General features: G+C 36.2%; 1 protein-coding gene across 4 annotated transcripts in view; it reads right to left on the reverse strand.

The window, feature by feature from the left end:
- The window catches only part of CNTN1 (contactin 1), a 417,338-nt gene that overhangs the window by 286,478 nt on the left and 116,408 nt on the right, over positions 1-14,452 (reverse strand). For 3 of the 4 annotated variants that reach the window (XM_060412756.1, XM_060412755.1, XM_042246874.2), the window contains exon 2: positions 1-14,452. This exon is cut by the window's left edge; it is cut by the window's right edge and continues 74,616 nt beyond it. The exons of the other annotated variant lie outside the window; for it this stretch is intronic. The gene's annotated coding sequence lies outside the window, so the exon portion shown is untranslated. 4 annotated transcript variants of the gene reach the window in all.

Genomic DNA, 14,452 nt, shown 5'->3' on the forward strand with positions numbered 1-14,452 from the left:
AGAGATAAAAGCTAGTTTTACAGAAAACAAAACTGGAAGTGTTCATTGCTACCAAATAAGGCTTACAAGAAATGTTAAAGGGACTTCTCTAAGTGGAAAAGACAAGACTACAACTAGAAATACAAAAATTATGAAAGGAAAAATCTTTGATAAAGGCAAATATATGCCCAGGTGGTGCTAGTGATAAAGAACCTGCCTGACAATGCAAGAGACATAGGAGACATGGGTTCAATCCCTGAGTCAGGAAGATCCCCTGAAGGAGGGAAATCCCACTCCAGTATTCTTGCCTGGGAGATTCCATGGAGAGAGGAGCCTGACAAGCTACAGTGCATGGGTCACAAAGAGTCAGACAGGACTGAAGCAACTTAGCATGCAGCATGTACAAGACATTTATAAAGCTATACAAAAATCTTTTGCTTTTCTAACCATTCCTATTTAGTCTCTTTGCCAGTGCAACGTTTTTATTACCATCCCTTAAAGATTGAAAGATAGATCTCTTCTCATTTCATTTTCTCTCCAAGTCATTCTCATCCACTCTAATAACTTGACCTACTGTATATAAGGACTTCCCTGGTGGCTCAGACGGTAAAGCGTCTGTCTACAAAGTGGGAGACCCAGGTTCGATCCCTGGGTCAGGAAGATCCCCTGGAGAAGGAAGTGTATAATGAAGCCAAACTTACATCTTCAGACAAAGCATCTTCAGAGCTCGAGACCATTATCCACTACAAGACTGAGCACACATATTCATACCAGAAACCTAGATTTGATATTTTATATTCCCTTCTTCCTTTTTGGCTACCAGCTCATTGCTTTGTACTTGATAAATATATATATTGATTTTGTCTACTTCTTTCTTTCCTCACTACTGTTAACATATTCTGAGTCATCATCAGGGTTTCCTGAATTAGTATGGTAATCTAAAAGTTTTCCCTGTGTTATTGTTGCTGTTCAGTTGCCCAGTGGTGTCCAACACTTTGCAACCTAATGGACTGCGGCATGCCAAGCTTCCCTGTTCATCAATATCTCCCAGAGTTTGCTGTCACTATTTCCATTTTTTCCCATTTGTTTGCCGTGCGTGATGGGACTGGATGCCATGATCTTATTTTTTTGAAAATTGAGTTGAAGCCATCTTTTACACTCTACTCTTTCAACTTCATGAAGAGGAACTTTAGCTCCTACTCACTTTCTACCATGAGGGTTGTGTCATCTGCATATCTAGGATTATTTATATTTCTCCTGGCAATCTTGATTTCAGCTTGTGAGTCATCCAGCCCAATATTTCACATGATACAATCTGCTTAGAAGCTAAACAAGCAGGGTGACAATATACAGCCTTGATGTACTTCTTTCCCAATTTTGAACCAGTCTATTGTTCCATGTAAGTTCTAAATGTTGCTTCTTGCCCTGCATATATGTTTCTTAGGAGGTAGGTAAGGTGGTCTGGTATTCCCATGTCTTTAAGACTCTTCTACAGTTTGTTGTGATCCACACAAAGACTTTAGTGTAATAAAAAAGCAGAAGTAGATGTTTTTCAGGAATTATTTTGCTTTTTGTATGATCCAATAGATTCATACAAAGGAGTTAAGTTAAATATCTAAACTGGTTCCTCTGTCTTTTCTAAACCTACCTTGTACATCTGGAAGTTGTTAGTTCACATACTGTTGGAGTCAAGATTGAAGGATTTTGAGCATGGCCTTGCTAGCATGTGAAATGAGTATAATAGTGTGGTAGTTTGAGCATTCCTTAGCATTGCCTTTCTTTAGGATTGAAGCGAAAACTGACCTTTGCCAGTACTGTGGCCACTGCTGAGTTTTCCAAATTTGCTGGCATAGTCACTGTAACACTTTCACAGCATCATCTTTTAGGATCTGAAATAGTTCAACTGGAATTCCATCACCTCCACTAGCTTTGTTTGTAGTGATGCTTCCTAAGGCCCACTTGACTTTGCATTCCAGGATGTCTGGGTTCTAGGTGAGTGATCACACCATTGTGGTTTTCTGGGTCATGAAGATATTTTTTGTTTAGTTCTTCTGTGTATTCTTGCCACCTCTTCTTAATATCTTCTGCTTCTGTTAGGTCTATACCATTTCTGTCCTTTATTGTGCCCATCTTTGCTTGAAATATTCATTTGATATCTTTAATTTTCTTGAAGAGATCTCTAGTCTTTCCCATTCTGTTGTTTTCCTCTATTTCTTTGCATTGTTCATCTAAGAAGTCTTTCTTATCTCTCCTTGTTATTCTTTGGAACTCTGCATTCCACTGTGTATATCTTTCCCTTTCTCCTTTTTGCCTTTCACATCTTTTCTCAATTATTTGTAATGCCTTTTCAAACAATGATTTTTCCTTGTTGCATTTCTTTTTCTTAGGGATAGTTTTGGTCACTGCCTCCTCTACAGAGTTACAAACCCCCCTCAATAGTTTTTCAGGCACTCTGTCTATCAGATCTAATCCCTTGAATCTATTTGTCACTTCCATTGTATAATCATAAGCTGTTTGATTTAGGTCATACCTGAATGGTCTAATGGTTTTCCCTACTTTCTTCAATTTAAGTCTGAATTTTGCATTAAGGGGCTCTTCACAATCTGAGTCAGCTCCCAGTCTTGTTTTTGCCGACTGTACAGAGCTTCTCCATCTTCAGCTCCAAAGAATATAATCAATCTGATTTCAGTATTGACCATCTAGTGATGTCCATGGGTAGCATCGTCTCTTGTATTGTTGGAAGAAGATTATTACTATGATCAGTACATTCTCTGGCAAAACTCTGTTAGACTTTGCCCTGCTTTATTTCGTACTCCAAGGCCAAACTTGCCTGTTATTCCAGGTATCTCTTGACACCCTACTTTGGCATTTCAGTCCCCTATGATGAAAACATCTCTCTTTTTTTGGTGTTAGTTCTACAAGGTCTTGTAGGTTTCCATAGAACCGTTTAACTTCAGCTTCTTTGGCATTAGTGGTTGGGTCATAGACTTGAATTACTGTGATTTGTATCAAATACCTTATCATATCACCTAAAATAATATATTTTTAAACTCAAATTTCATTATATTATTTACTAGCTTAATACTGTCCTGTGTTTTTCTACTACAATTAGGATGTCATTAAATTCTTCAGTAGGGTATAACATGTTCTGTATCACACTATTCTCATCTTGTGCATTCCCCTCCATTCACTACCTTCTAGTTACCCTGACCATCCTAATTTTTTTCCCAGTTTCCATACATGTTGCATTCTTGGCCTAGAATGCCCTTCCCCCAAATCATGTCTTAATCAATGTTATCTCATCTTTGAGTTTATAACTTAAAATTTACTTCTTCTGGGAAACATTCCTGGCTCTCCTACCTTTCCTCTTTGCAGGCTGGCTAAGTATCCTGTAATTCATTCTTATAATACCTGTACTTTTTCTGGGTAATACTTACAGCAATCATAATTAAGTGCTTGTATAATATTTTTTTAATTTAATACCTGACTCCTCTAATGGCAAAGATCGCATTTGTCTCACTTAAATTTTTATCTCTGTTATTTATCACTGCATTTGACATGTAGAGAGTGCCAAACATATTTTTTGGACTTGTAGTGGCACAATTTGTAATTGCATTACCTATTAACAAGACATAATTCTTTAGGATGAAAAATTGGCAACATTAATGGAGTTGGCCTAACAGATCTGAACTTTCTGCTTCCAAATAAATAGTTTATACTCAAGTTCAGACCTTTGGTTATAGATTTTTACATCTTTAGCTTCATTCTAAAATAGCTGTTCTTTGGTCCCAGGATTTTTGCCTCCTCAGATTACCACATCTTCCCTAATCTTTAACTCGGCTTTGATCCTTGATGCATATCACCCTGACCACTTTCATTTATGCTATGGTAATCTGTTCTGACTTTGTATCCAAACTCATCATCACCTGAGTGACAGAATTTCATCTTCTTCATAATCCTACTTAAGGTCTGTCCCTTTTGAGTTTATTTTTATCCCAGATCCTCATCTTGTACCATAGCCTAAGACAGTTCATTTTGCTCCATGGTCCATGGGATTTTCCAGGCAAGAATACTGGAGTGGGCTGCCATTTCCTTCTCCAGAGGATCTTCCCAACCCAGGGATCAAACCTGGGTCTCCTGCATTGCAGACAGACGCTTTACCATCTGAGCCACTAGGGAAGCATTAAAGACAATTCATTAACCATTATTAATTCTAGTTATTTTCAACTTGTTTATTTTTCATTCTGCTGTCCTGGGGAAGCTCACTTCAGCTTCTTATTTACTGGTCCTCATTGCTGTAGAGAAATGTTTTTCAAACTTTATATGCCATGGATTACTCAGTAAACTCTTTTAAAATACAAATCCCAAGGCCTCACTCTAAGAAATTCTCATATAAATAATCTGGGTTGGAGTTCCCAGATTTGCATTTCTAGTAAACTCCTGGGTCAGGCTGATGTTAATAGTCTTAAAATCACACTTTGAATAGCACTATTGTTGCAGTTTAAATCAAGTTTATTAAAACTGGTAGAAAGTGTTGTCTGAAGTCGTACTTTAACTTTTCTTTTAGATCTGGTAATCATGATTTAAGCTACTTCCCTGTTTTCACTTTGTAAGCCTTCTACCATCCATGAAGTCTTCTTGAGGATCCTTTTCTATAACAAATATAACTATTTATGTTTCCTTTAATGAATCCTTAAAAACATAGTTTATTCCGTTCACCTGTCATTGACCATAGTCAGTTTGTTTTACCTTAGGAGAAGATGTGTATTTTAACGGCTAAATACACAACATTTCATGAGCTGTAGCCTATAGTTTGGTCCTGAGTCTCACATATACTAGCTCTAATTTCAGTTTATTCATTTCTAAAATTAGAAATATAATAGTAGCCTCATTATTAACATCCATCTCATAGGAATGTTGCATTGATTGGTCAAATGAAACAATTTTGAAACAAACAAACAAACAAACAAACAAAACAAAACAGCATTTCCTGCCATTCAGGAGTGCAATATGTTACTAAAACTGACTTTATTTTATGCTTCTTTTTCCTCAGTAGCATGTAGCATGAAGTGAAAGTGAAAGTCACTCAGTTGTGTCCAATTCTTTGGGACCCCATGGACTATACAGTCCATGGAATCCTCCAGGCCAGAATACTGGAGTGGGCAGCTGTTCCATTCTCCAGGGAATCTTCCCAACCCAGGTTTCAAACCCAGGTCTCCCATGTGGCAGGCAGATTCTTTACCAGTTGAACCACCAGGGAAGCCCAAGAATACTGGAGTGTGTAGCCTATCCCTTCTCCAGAAGATCTTCCTGACCCAGGACTCGAACCAGCGTCTCCTACATTGCAGGTGGATTCTTTAGCAGCTGAGCTACCAGGGAAGTCCTAAACCTGGCACAAATTAATGTTCAGTAAAAGTTTAAAATTACAAGACTTAATTCTGTCATAAAATTTATAAATATAGCTTTGTTTAGAACTTGCAAAAATTCTTGATTCAGTCAGGATGCTCCAATATAATATGTGTATACGTATAACACAGAGAATATAAGTATAACATAGAGAATATACATGTATAGTATATAGGATATATATGTGTATATAGATAAAGATATTTATTCTATGGTATTGGCTCAGATGGTTGGGCTGTGCGGGGATGGCAAATAAGAAATCCCTAGAGTAACAAATAGGTTGGAAATTTGGCAGGAGTTGATGCTACAGACTTAAGGCAGAATTTGTTCCTCTCTGGGAAACTTCAGTATTTTCTCTTAAGGCCTTCACATGATTAGCTGAAGCCCTTCCTCCTTATGGAGACTGATATGTTTATTTAAATCCAACTGATTTTAGATGCTAACCACATCTACAAAATGTCTTCCCAGTAAAACCAAATTAGTGTTTGATTAAATGACTGCGTATATAGCCTAGTCAACTGAAACATAAAATTAGCCATCATAACTCCTTTATATCTACAGAACAAAAATCAGATTCTCTCTTCATATTTAAAAATCTCCATGATCCAATTATCTTCTAATTTCTCCCTCTTCAATAGTGAAACTCCTTTTCCAAGTTCCGTTGCTTCCAGTTATTCATCTCCATGGGAAGTACTTTCTCGTAGTCATTGTAACTTGTTATCCCTCTGTGTTATCACCCTCTGTACCTAATAATTGTTTTTTTCTATTTGTTAAATCTCCCAGATTGTGGGGACTATGTTTTCTTTTTATGTCTATCCCCTATAGAGAATTTTCACCATGGCACTCAAAGGATATGTTGAATTTATCATCTCTCAGCAAAAAGTTTCAAATAATGGCATTATCAATGAGTTAAAACTTATTTCACTTCATTTGAAGGAACATTTCAAAAATGTAATCTATTGGCAAATTGTCCATCCCTTGTTTTAATAATGATAAACTACTAAAATAGAATATTTAATAAATAAGGTGCTTAATATTTTGGTAATATATTGGGTGGATAAAATACCAGGCAGACATATTTTTAATGGCAATATTATGAGCTGAATTTTATTGAAATTATATATTTTCTCACTACCCATTCAGAAAAAAATAAAGACCATTTATTCATTTTCAAATTCAAGGGGCAGGGAATAAAACAGCAGGAACTCAGGCAATTCAGCAATCCATCTATCTTGAGAGGAATAAAACACTATTCCACTCTGCACTGGCTGGCACAGAGCTTCACCAACAATCCCCCATTTAGATATGAAAACAAACTGGCCTTTGTGTTTTGTTTATGCTGTCACCAGGGCATTACTCTCAAAGCACTTCAGCAACACAAAAATAATGTTGCTGTCTCTTACAGGAATAGCTAAAAAATATTCATGAAAAGTGCTACTCGAAGAGGTATTTATCTCAGTTCATTTTCTCATTGTGCAACAACAGAGATATTTGACTAAACTCCTTATTTTCTCAAGATCTCAAATACTTTCTCATTTTACATACTTCTAGGTAAAATCCTCAACTGTGGGACATTTAATAGATATGTATAAAAGAACTGATACAAATTTACAAATTTACTGACATGAGCTTCCTCCTTACCTCCACCTCCACCTAGTATTCAAATTTCTAATCTAATGAAGAGAGAAGTGAACAGCCAGATGCCATAATGTTATAGGTAGACTGGTAAAAATAATCACCAAATTTAGAGGAAACAGAAAGGATAGGCTGGCTAATCTCCTTGAGATAGGAAAGCAGGTGAGGAAAGTTTCATTCAATTCAGTGTTAGAAAAACGTAAGCATTTTCTAGATGGATAAGGTGGCAGACAAAGTTTTATTCCAGACAAAGGGAGCCATATAAAAGAAGTGCTTCATTCTGTCTGAAGAGTGGTAGAGAATGAGGCATAACTTGGAGTGGAAGAGAAACACAAGCATTATTTTCCATCTCACGAATCTCATAATTTGATTTCTAAGGTCAACAAGCTTCAGGAATATGTTTTGGGTTTTCTACACAACCTGATTTTATTCACAGAACAGATGCAGAACAAATAGTTACTTACTGCATGCACATGTAATTAACATTTCCTGAGTTTCTATAGGCAACAAACGTTGCCAAGGTTTTTGGAGAATACAAACAAATATAACTAAAACCTAAACATGAAAGCAAAACTGGCCAAGATCTCATAGCTAAACAATAAATATGGCAATTAACTATAAATCAAGATAGTAATATAGAAAAAAGTCTTTGAAAATTAAGACTATATATTGTTTCCATCTCTATACCTACTCTGTGGATTCCTACTTTAGTATTTTGGTTTACAATATTTTCTCTGCTCTGCCTTTTTCAGTGCTTTAATTTCTTTCCTTTACATATCCTGATTTTACCTATTTCAAAGAGAAGAGAGGAAACAGAAGTGATAATGATTAAATGTATTGTTTTGGCCAAGCATTCTGAGTATTTTATATAAAACATCTTATTGATTCTTACAACAACTTTTAAATTAAGGAAAGTAAGCATTGTCTGCTTGTGTCACTACTATAAGAACAGCCAAGTATGACTCAAAGAAGTTAGTAATATTCCCAGGAAAATATAAACAGTTAGTGGAGGAGCTGAGAGTTGAGCAACCAGATCACCTTTATCCCCAAAGCTCTGCTCATGTGTTATTTTCTCTCAGAACTACCCTCTTAGGTCATCAATCTCTACTGCCCTCTCCTTTCTATGAATTCTTATGATCAGCATTTCACACTTAACATTTAACATTTAACTTTTTTCTAATAATTCTTCAGGTTAATTTCTTGTCCACACATGGATTATGAGATCTTTGACGGATAACCACAGTTTATGTTGTTTTTGAATCATCCATTAAATTTTAAACAGTGCTGATTATGGAGTGGCTCCCTTGAAACATCTGTGGACTGATAAGGCTGCATCTTTAGGAGTTTTATCCCTTGTTTCTCTTCAGTATAACCCTCTCTCTCCAGTGATGAATCATCAATCATTGACAGTGATCATGGGAAAGATGAAAGTAGGTTATTTTCTCATATGGAGTGTATCTTCAATTTTTGTATATCCTAACAAAGGGTATCTATATTACCTTGTAGTTTTACTACTAATAACCTGTGAATCTGTATAAGCTACCTACTTCCCAGTTATTTTGTGAAGGTCAAAAATGATTTTGTACATAAATGAATGTTTTAGACTCTAGAGTAATGAAATATAGGTATATGATTACAATATTTAAAAATATAGTCTACTTTCTAGATTATTTATTTATAAATGATCCATAATTCTGAGTTCTTACAAAATTTATCCTTGAGGCTATCATATTGATTCAATTTGATTGAATCAATGTCTTTGCTTCAGAAGAAAAAAAAAATCAATGCCCATATATACTTTAACTACCCTGCTAGGGAAAATGGTCCAGCTTTGATCACAAAGAGCATCACTGAAGGGAACATTAAGAATTTCAGACCATAGTAGAGAATTTGGGATGTATTGAGTGGTAAAAGAGATGAGCACTACTGCTGCCTGTCCTTATTGCTAGAACAAGTTAATAAACCAGGAGTAATACAGTGACATGGATTAAGCAAAACCAAAGATAAACTGATGAAATTTTAAAAGTGTTCATCTTTACATTGGTTTAAATGTAAACAGTAACTGAGTGATAAACTACAGACTCACGTCCATCAAGTCTGTGATGCCATCCAGCCATCTCATCCTCTGACATCCCCTTCTCCTCCTGCCCTCAATCTTTCCCAGCATCAGGGTCTTTTCCAATGAGTCAACTCTTCACATGAGGTGGCCAAAGTATTGGAGTTTCAGCTTTAGCATCAGTCCTTCCAATGAACACTCAGGACTGATCTCCTTTAGGATGGGCTGGTTGGATCTCCTTGCAGTCCAAGGGACTCTCAAGAGTCTTCTCCAACACCACAGTTCAAAAGTATCACAACATACAATAAAGAATTTGAAGAAAGTGTTCCTTACTAACCTCAGCCATAGAGTAGTAGAAAGTGTCTGCTACTAGCTGTGTCTGAAGGGTAAAGGCAGGGTTCAATCCTGGCAATCCTCAGCTGGCTGAGAAAAAAGGCTCAACCCTTAACTGCTGCAAAGGAGTCTCCCTCAAGTTTGGGTCAAGGTCATAATTCCTTGGGAAACAAACAAGACTGATTTTCTATGATATTTTAACATAGAAGAGATGCTAAAAGAAGGTTCAGAAAGAGAGTTGGAGAGAAGAATGTATGGAGAAATAGAGTTTCGTACTAGTTTCCCGGCTTTCTCTGTTGGGTGATGGTAGTGTGTAGGAGAGGTGGACAGAAAACGCTTCCTTGAGATTTGGATATGATTTTGAATGCAGGGTGCTGGCTTTCCTTCCTGCTTGCAGGTTATTGAGGACAAAAATACCAGATGTTTCCAGTGCTGTCAGGTCCTGGGAACTGGACAGCTGGGAGATGACCACAAGGCATAGACAGGGAGAAGGGAGCAAAGCCCACTCTGCTTTCCTGTGGGACTCCATGACGCATGGTGAGAACTGTGAGTTTCTTATTAGTTTAGGTAGTCCACGACCACATTTGGAAGCTCTGACCTAGGGATCAGTCTTGTAAGGGGTATGCTGGTAGAATGAAGTGATAGTATCACAGAGAGTGGGAACAGCTCTCTGAGGGAATGTGTTTTCTTATCCATAAGACTGCCCATCTCAGGAAGCTGCAAGGAGAGCTCACTGACTCCTAAACTTCCTCTGTGTTACCCTTGAGAGGCAGCTAAGGGTATCAGCTGGATAAAACAAGTGCCAAAGACCAATTGGATATAAGATTTAATAGCAGTAGGCATACATATTTGTCTGAGTCTCATGTACTAGAACTTACTACTAGAATCTCAGAAACATGGTGAGAAAAGGACTACCCTTCTTCTGATTTATCAACTCAATGTAATTTGACACAAGTTATATCAGCAGCTTCTGTGCTTTGTTGGTGCATATACTTGTGGTCCTTCTAAAAAGTACAATTATTTATTTCCTATGGATTGGTGTCCAGTCAGATCCCTAACCACCTCATATTTATAAAATTATATTTTCAAATATAAAAAGAAAAGTTTGTATGTATGTCTAAAATATTTTATCTTGTTGGTTTGAGCTCAGTGTTCAATTTATTGCTGCAATAAATTGAATACTGATCCTATTTTCCAAAGTATTGGCTCCTGGGGCTATATTATGGCAAGCTATTATTATATTTAAGTTTAATTTTCCCATGTTTGCACTGAACTCTGTAGAATATGATTTAGTCTACCACTTTCACTGTATATACCTAGAACTACAACTCTGTCACCAAACTTAATAAGCAAAGCACAGAAAGGAAAAAGTATAGATGTGGTTTTAGTGCTAAAAAATAAATAAAATCCTAGCAAAATAAATGAATTGAAAGAATATTCTGGGTAGAAGAACAATTTGATGCTGGGAAATCTATGAATTATTATAGAAAAGTGAAAGTGAAGTTGCTAAGTCGTGTCTGACTGTTTGTGACCCCATGGACTGTAGCCTCCCAGGTTCCTCTGTCCATGGGATTTCCCAGGGAAGAATACTGGGTTGGGTTGCCATCTTCTACTCCAGGGGATATTCCCAACCCAGGGATCGAACCCAGGTCTCCCTCATTGCAGGCAGACTCTTTACCATCTGAGATACCAGGGAATCCCTTGAATTACTATAACAGTGTAACAAAGGATAGATTCAGTGTGGACTGTAGAAAGGGGAGAACAATTAAGCTGAGTGAGAGAGGCGCATGCAGCCAGTAGACTCACTCAATAGTGAAGTGAGTGCTGTTGACACTAGCCCAGGGCAGCACAGATGTGTGAGCATCAGTAAAGTAAATAACAGATTTGTATTAGTCATGGGTCTGCAGAAGTATTTTAAGATGAAATGGATCAAGGGATGTTAAAGTAACAAGTATGAAGGGTGTAAATCTAAAATGTAAGAATCTTACAAATGTTCATAAAGATGAATATCAGAATCTTGAAAGGATGTTAAAAATTAAATTATTTTTAAGTGAAACATTAGGAAAGAAATTTATATAACCATGAGATATGGTCAAATTATATAATGCATAATATTAAAATGTTATTTTGAAGAATTTTTGATATAAAAATTTCAAAATTCAACACACTATAAGATGAAGTAAAAAATAGAATATTAAAATTTATTTATCTGTGACTGAAAAATATCTCAAAATGTTAATAAAAGCTTGTATCTGAGATGTAAGATTATGCATTATTTCTCTTATTCTCCATTTTTTTCAAAAAAAGTGTGCATTTTTTAAATTAAAGGACTTCTGTTATAGGGCACTTATACAATTATTTCCTCTGATCATTATAATAATTGCTTTATTGTTACCCTTTGTGCCATAGAAGGCACATTGAATGGCTTGCCTATACTCTTACAGGTATCATTAGAAACCTAGAATTCAAATTTAAGTTTTCTTTGGTTTTCTTCTCTGTAGCACATACAAATGTATTCCTTTTTCACCATTTTGAAAAGGAAAGAAACCCATCATTTCAACTGTTCATGAAAATTTCTAAGCAGTTCAGGTGTTATTGACTAATAGATGATTTAGTAATCAAAATGAAAATATATATGTTAGAATTTCCTATCCTTTCCCTCTCAAGCTTTTGCTCAGAATAATAACTTAACATTTGTATGATAGCAGAATAATAGAAAAATAATTTAAAAAGCAGATTATATTATCTAAAGATGGAAAAATAAGTTTCAGAGCAATAATTAAATCAGTAATTACATAGCAATTAATGTTTTCCTGTAAGGCATTATGCTGAGGCTTAAAAAATGTACAAGACATAACTCTCTTCCTTTACAGGTTTTATAATCTCACATAGAAAATATATGTGAAAAATTGAAATAACAATAAAGGGTTAAACTAAAAATTAAGAATATAAAACAAAGGATAAAATTAGAATGTTTTAAGTGTTTGCTAAATAGTGGGCACCGAGGGGAACTTGCTATATATCATCTCATTAATTCTTGAAGCAACAGGATGCACGATGTGTCTGGTGAGGCAGAACCTAATAGGAGGAAATCCAGAAAGAATTTCTTTTTTAAAAAGTCATTTCATTTGTCCTCAGTAACATAATAGGTACCTATTTTCCTGGGGAAAGATAATAATAGTACTTTTTATGACCTGTTAAATTATGGCTCACCTCCCACAAGAGGTGGGAGTAAATTTTCCGAGAGGTTGAGTAAAAGTTGCTCAGTCATGTCTGACTCTTTGCGACCCCATGAATTATATGCACAGTCCAGGGAATTCTCCAGGCCAGAATACTTTGGCCTGAGTAGCCTTTCCCTTTAGAGTAGCCTTTCCCTTCTTCAGGGGATCTTCCCAACCTGGGGATCGAATCCAGGTCTACCGCATTGCAGGTGGATTCTTTACCAGATGAGCCACAAAGGAAGCCCTCCAAGAGGTTATTTGGGGTTAGAGAAGATCCTTTTGTGGTTTAATGCTATTTAAACTTCTTTAAAGGATATCTGTTTCTCACTGAGGTTGTAGACAGGAGCCTCAACAAGGTCACTCTCTGGCAAGGGAGAACAGGCCATTGACCCAAGCTCATAACCATGATTTAGAAATTTCTGAGGAAAGGCTGAAGCTGGCACCCTTTTGGTCCTGGACATGGATGAATGTTCAGGATGGTATGATGATGGACATTGCAGGATGGATAGCTGAGCTTCTAGACAACAGGTAGAATTATTAAGCCCACAGTGTGAAGGGATCAGTTCAGACAGATTTTTTTTTTCCCTATAGAAGTGCAAAATCACTAAGTGGAATGTTCTGGGGAACCAGTTTTCCATAACAGCTCTGTGTGTGCTGATGGAAAGCAACGGACGGACTCCCCAGTTTTCTCTCTGCTTGGGATTTGGTTGCAGGGCAGAAGCATTAGATGGAGTTATCCTCTGGAATCTTTGGCAGTGGGTGTGAGGGTAGAGAGAACCTCAAGAGTCATTGGACTTCCTGATAAAATGGGCATGACAAATTTCAAGTTATGGGAAAAATAAAAGACATATAACTGCAGTGACTGCATTTGAGTCAGTTGTTTTTATTTATCATGAGAGGAAGGCTCAAAAATGATTAGTTTGCCTAAGGAGTCACAGTTAATAATTTGCAAAGCTAGAATTCAAACCAATTTTGTTTGACACTAATCTTCTATCCTCTACAAAAGAGTTGTCACAAGACATTATACACTTTCTAGATAAAATTATACATCTAACAGAATTTAGTAAATGATTATTCACTAGTAATTAGTAAAATGTTTTCTTAAACTATAGATGAATGCTGTTGGGCAATTCTGGGAGAAAATAAAGCTTATGCTTGCTTTACAAAAAGTTCTCAGTCATTTTATTTTATTCTTCATTAAATCTCAGGCACTAAATGCCTTGTGCCTCCCTGGATTTTCTTTTATTGAATATTGTTTTGATGAAATGGAGTAAAAAGTCATTTGATTTTCTTACGTTAGGCATGCTCAAAAATAAAGCCATGACTTTTAATATCTATTCAATAATTATGATATAATTTATTAAACATCTAAAATAATTTAATTGTTCACCAGTAATAACAAGGTGGAGAGTCTGCCAAAGTTCACTATAATAAATATTCTTTAAAGGCACTAAAAGATACACTGGGGCTACAGTGCTTTTCCAATTGTTCCCCAAAGTGCCAAGTATAAGAGTGAGCACACATTTGGTGTTAAACAAATTACTTTTGATTGATGATAGCTGTCAAGTCCTGAGTAAACTGTAGCATTTACAAGAGTGCATGGAATTGTTGAAAATCATATGAAAGATATAGAGACATCAAGGTTTATAACTGACAGGCAAATGAGGAGAGTTACTCTGTAAATAAGACAGGTGTGACTTTACACTTAAAGTTTCTAATTTATGAATGCATGCTAAGTCACTTTAGTCATCGTGTCCGACTCTTTGCGACCCCATGGACTGTAGACCGCCAAGTTCCTTGTCCATGTAGTTTCTCCAGAAAA

The sequence above is a fragment of the Ovis aries genome, chromosome 3 (assembly GCF_016772045.2).
Source record: "Ovis aries strain OAR_USU_Benz2616 breed Rambouillet chromosome 3, ARS-UI_Ramb_v3.0, whole genome shotgun sequence".
Taxonomy (NCBI): Eukaryota; Metazoa; Chordata; class Mammalia; order Artiodactyla; family Bovidae; genus Ovis; species Ovis aries.